Source organism: Chiloscyllium plagiosum, unplaced genomic scaffold, assembly GCF_037043375.1.
Source record: "Chiloscyllium plagiosum isolate Xiang-an unplaced genomic scaffold, Cpla_swu_hap1 HiC_scaffold_45, whole genome shotgun sequence".
NCBI lineage: Eukaryota > Metazoa > Chordata > Chondrichthyes > Orectolobiformes > Hemiscylliidae > Chiloscyllium > Chiloscyllium plagiosum.
Genome location: NW_028270183.1, coordinates 13283904 through 13289595, shown reverse-complemented (window position 1 = coordinate 13289595; position 5692 = coordinate 13283904).

Sequence of the window (5692 nt, the reverse complement as noted above, 5' to 3'; positions counted from 1 at the left end):
CAGTCGCAGACCCCACTTGGTTGCACCTCGAAGCCTGAAGGTCCGGAGGGATTTACAATGTCAACGGTTTGCGAGCCAGGTGACAGCGGAACACGTCGGGTATATTAAAACACACAGGAACAGAAGATCTGTGCAAAATTCCAAACACAGTCAACACTTTCAAGGCTGGCCTCAAGGGCTTGTCTCAAACGTGTTAGAGTTTCTTTGGCCCTGTTTACATTCAGTAATAACACGTTGTGTATCGCTGCTGGGAGCAATACTCATGCTGGTGTGGCGCTGCCACCTAGTGGTAATGCTGTTTTGTCTTGTTATCATCAGGATATTTCACACGAACACCAATTCAATGGGAAAACCAACATCTGTAAGGACTGAGCGCTGATTGCTGGAATCTGACTGGAGAATGCACTAGCTACTGGTGATTGACAGTTAATTGCCGGGGCTCCGTCTAAATTTTAATCCAGGTAAATTAATGCAGATGGGCCAAGGCATTGCCCTGGGAAATAAGACAATGAATAGTCGTCACCTATTATGTTGAGTTGAGGCAGCCAAAGTGCACGTACATGCCCGTTCTGCTTGTATTCACCAGGGCTCTGTCTACTTAAACATGTAGCTTCTTGTATGCTGATGTGCAAGACTCTGGAAGCCCAAACTGATAGTCTTAAGTCCATGGTCAGCATAATTCTTTGCACCCTTAGGATTAACGAGTTTTGAGAAGATTTGTAGCTCAGGTTGAGGTTCTGGATGTAGGTTTGCTCGCTGAGCTGGAAGGTTCATTTTTAGACGTTTCGTCCCTATACTATGTATCACCAGTGAGCCTCCAGTGAAGCGCTGGTGTTATACCCTGCTTTCTACTTATGTATTTAGGTTTCCTTGGGTTTGTGATGTCATTTCTTGTGTTGATGTCATTTCCTGTGTTGGTGATGTCATTTCCTGTTCTTTTTCAGTAACTTCGGGATGTCTCAAAGCACTTTACATTCAGGTTGAGTATTCCCTCCTCAGGCACAATTCTTCCCCACGTTACAGTCACGACATACTGCGACTGTCAATGGGTGCAAATCAGTGAGACCAGTGATGGCCCAAGGAATTTACTGTGTTTGTTGATAGAGTTCCGGTTGGAATACCATGCTTCTAGGAATTCTCGTGCGTGTCTCTGTTTGGCTTGTCCTAGGATGGATGTGTTGCCTCAGTCGAAGTGGTGTCCTTCCTCATCTGTGTGTAAGGATACTAGTGATAGTGAGTCATGTCTTTTTGTGGATAGTTGATGTTCATTTGTCCTGGTGGCTAGTTTTCCGTCTGTTTGTCCAAACACTACTGCGAACCTGCAAACACCCCGTCCAACCTCACGAGTGGTTGTGCTACTGGACAGCACTTACTAAATAATCCTGGAATTACACCAAAATTGATTTAACATCATCAGTCAGGCTCACAGTGTGATCTCATGTGTCTGTACTGGAAGCTACAAATGAGCTCTTTGCTCAGACCTTTGAGTATAGGAGTTGGGATGTCATGTTGAGGTTGTACAGGGTCTCTACTGGAGCACTGTGTCCAGTTCTGGTCTCCCTGTAATACGAAGGATGTTATTAAACTGGAGAGGGTTCAGAAAGGATTTACCAGGATGTTGTCAGGAAGGGAGGGTTTGAGTTATACAAATAGACAGGAAAGGCTGAGACTTTTCTCATTTCAGCGTAAGAAACTGAGGGGTGACTTTGTAGAGGTTTCTAAAACCATGAGGGGAATAGATAAGGTGAATGACAAGAGTCTTCTCTCGAGGGTGGCGGATTTGAAAATGAGGGTTTCGGCAGCAATTTAAATCAGCTGAGAGAGCTGGGCGGGTATAGGGAGAGTGCGACCGTGTATAAATTCAGATTGCTCAAACCTTAAAAGTTGAAAAGCTTCCCCGGTTTGCAAGGTTCATGAACATGCGAAATAAATCAAACTGCTACCTGAGCAATTCCTTGGGCCATGACTGCTTTCACTGATTTGCACCCAGCACTACGTCGTGGCTGTAACGCGGGCAAGAGCTGTGCCCAGGGAGTGAGTACTCACCCTAAATGTGCACGGTAGCTCAGTGGTTAGCACTGCAGCCTCACCGCACCCAGGGACCGGGGTTCGATTCCCACCTCGGCGACTGTCTGTGTGGAGTTTGCACATTCTCCCCCGTGTCTGTGTGGGTTTTCCTCCCACAATCACAAAGATGTGAAGATGAATTGGCCATGCTAAATTGCCCATAGTGTTATTAGTATATATATATATATATAGGGTAGGGGAATGGGTCTGGGTGGGGTTACCCTTTAGAGAGTTGGTGTGGACTTGTTGGGCTGAAGGGCCTGTTTCCATACTGTGGGGAATCTAATCTAATCGGAAGTGCTTTGAGACATCCTGAAGTTACACTGAGGTACGATATAAATGGCATGCCCTTGACCAGATTGAACTCATGATTAATGCCATGCAGGAAGGGTTTCCCAATACAGGATTCTTACGTCATAGAAGCATGGTGTTGGCTATTATGCCCATTGAACCCGTTTTGCCATTAAATGCAATCATGGCTGATTGACCACACTGTTCCCAAAATCTTTATGCCATTAATCATCAAAACTCAATCAATCTGAATGCATAGAGTCTGCTTTCCCATCACCCTCTATTCACACGTGCACAGTATATGGGCTGTGACCGAGCCAACCCGGAGCCAGACGGAGGAGATTCTCCGAATCCCCAGTTTATTTCCAGTTCCTGAGAAGACCGACAGAATCTCCTGGCGTTTGTTGTTCCTTCCGTGGCCAGAAAAGATTTGTTCGGTATTCCCGCCTCCAGGAAAAACGCCCACGTGGCCAGTGAACTGGTAACGAGCCAAATGTTGCCAAGAACAACGTTCAGGTGAAAGAGAAGCGTGTTAGGGAGGGTAGGAATCACATCGAAATGCAACTGGAAGGAGAGAGAAAGCACCCTGACCGCTCGCGGTGCCCACCTCTCCCTAAAGGCGTCCAGCGTGTTGGCGGGACACCCAGTGTTCCCTCTCCAGGGACCCCCCACCCCCCAACCAGGGCACGAACATAACCGTGGAACGGGGGCACGCAGTTGGCAGAGACTCCCCACCCCACCTCCACCACCTGCTCATATCCGTCAGCCAGTCCCAGGTTAACGGCCCCAATCCTGGGTCTCACAGTCAATGAGATCCACCCAGCCATGGTTCCAATCACTCCGGTCTGCTTTGAATATATTCAGCACTACACTTTATCACAGCTCCTGGGGGGGGACTCAGCCTGTTCTACATTCAACACTTTGAATTGCAGAGGCTTCTCACAGACAAGTGTCACACCATACATCCATCCGTCCCATTGTAGTGACAGTTAATGACCAACTAACATGCCATTTAGTGTTTTGGCAGGTGGACGAACACTGCGCCGCATTCCTGGGAGAATTCTCTGCCCAATTGGCACGGCTGCCTCACAGCTCCAGGGACCCAGGTTCAATTCCACCCTCAGGACGTCTGTCTGTCTGCACGCTCTCCCCTGTCTGTCTATGTGAGTTTCCTCCTGGTGCTCTGGTTCCCTCCCACCGTCCAAAGACGTGCGGGCTTGGGTGGATCGGATATTGTGTAGGCTGGGTGGGTTAGCCATGGGAAACGCAGGGTGACAGGGACAGGGTGGGCTGCTCTGCGGAGGCTCGGTGCGGACTCGATGGGCCGAATGGCCTGCTCCCACACAGTAGGGATTCTGTGATAACCAACAGAGTTGTGGGTGGAAGTGCAGTAACAGTGCAGCGTACTCTCAGTATTGCTCTGTGGGGCCAATCAGAAGAAATCTCCTGGCACTCAGCAAATTGGAGCACAGATGACCGAAGCAAATGCAGTGATCGCATGGGGCCAATATATCAGCTCCTTTTCACTGTTTTCAACCCAGTCTTCAGGCATCGAAACTAGGATCAGCTTGGACCCTCGAGCTCAGTATTACAATGGGTTCGGTGAGCATTCTGCTCCCCATTTCATTTTCTATAAACCCACACCCCTCTGTCTGGTTCCACGTGGATCCATTTACCTGGGTGCGAGTTCGAATGTTCTCACTGTTTTCTTCGTCATGTGATCTTAACCAACTTTCTTGAAAACGTCGCCTGGTTTTACATGGAAAATAGCAACCAAGCCCATGTGCCTGTGTGGCCACCATTACAAATGAGATCTTCCCGCATCTGAATACAAGGGAAACTGGATCAAGCTGAAGAGTTGGGATTCAAAAAACATTTTTGTTTTAATTTAACTCTTTTTTTTTCTTCTAAAACAAAAATTATTTTGTGCGACAGAGTACCACTGGCAAGGCTGGGAGTGATTGCCTAATTACAACGCAACCAATTTTGGCGCTGTCCGAAGCAGAGTAGACAGTGAAGAAGGTTCTCGAAGATTACAAAGAGGTCTTCATCAATGGGTTGAGAAATGGCAGATTGAGTGCATTTTGGTGCAACAGACAAGGTTATGGCTTATACAATTAATGGGTAATGCTGCAGGACAGGGGGATAGAGGGGTGCAGGTACATCATTCTTTGAAGTTTGCATCACACATAGTGTGGTTGAAAAGGCGTTGAGCATGTTTGCCTTTGTTGCTCAGTCCTTTTGAGTACAGGAGTTGGGACGTCATGTTGAGGTTGCACAGGGCATTGGTGAGGCCACTTTTGGAGCACTGTGTCCAGTTCCGACAGGAGAGGGTTCGTAAGAGATTTGCCGGGTGTGGAAGATTCAAATAGACTGGGACTTTCTTCCCTGGAGGAGATTGAGAGGTGACCTTGTAGAGGTTTATAAAATCATGAGGGGTTCAGATAGGATTAATGGCAGGTGACCTGTCCCTAGGATGGGGATTTCAAAATTAGAGGGCATATTTTTTCAGGTGAGGAGAGATTTAAAAAATTCATGAAGGTGAAATTGTTTTTGAGAGTGGTTCGCATGCAGAATGAACTTCCCGAGAAAGTGCTGGATGTGGGTAAAATTACAACATTTAAAAGACATTTGGATAAGTACATGAACAGAAAAGGCTTGGAGGGTTATGGGTCAACAGCAGGCAGGTGGGACTAGTCTAGCTTGGGATTATGGTTGGCATGGACTGGTTGGAAAAAAGGCTATATAACTGAAGGCTCTGTTTCTGTGCTGTATGACTCTGTGACTGTATAACTGAAGGCTCTGTTCCTGTGCTGTGTGACTGTATAACCGAAGGCCCTGTTCCTGTGCTGTGTGACTCTGTGACTGTATAACTGAAGGCTCTGTTTCTGTTCTGTATGACTCTGTGACTGTATAACTGAAGGCTCTGTTCCTGTGCTGTGTGACTGTATAACCGAAGGCCCTGTTCCTGTGCTGTGTGACTCTGTGACTGTATAACTGAAGGCTCTGTTTCTGTTCTGTATGACTCTGTGACTGTATAACTGAAGGCTCTCTTTCAATGCTGTATGACTCTGTGACTGTATAACTGGAGGCTCTGTTTCTGTTCTGTATGACTCTGTGACTGTATAACTGGAGGCTCTGTTCCTGTGCTGTATGACTCTGTGACTGTATAACTGAAGGCTCTCTTTCAATGCTGTATGACTCTGTGACTGTATAACTGAAGGCTCTGTTTCTGTGCTGTGTGACTCTGTGACTGTATAACTGAAGGCTCTGTTTCTGTGCTGTGTGACTCTGTGACTGTATAACTGAAGGCTCTGTTCCTGTGCTGTATGAC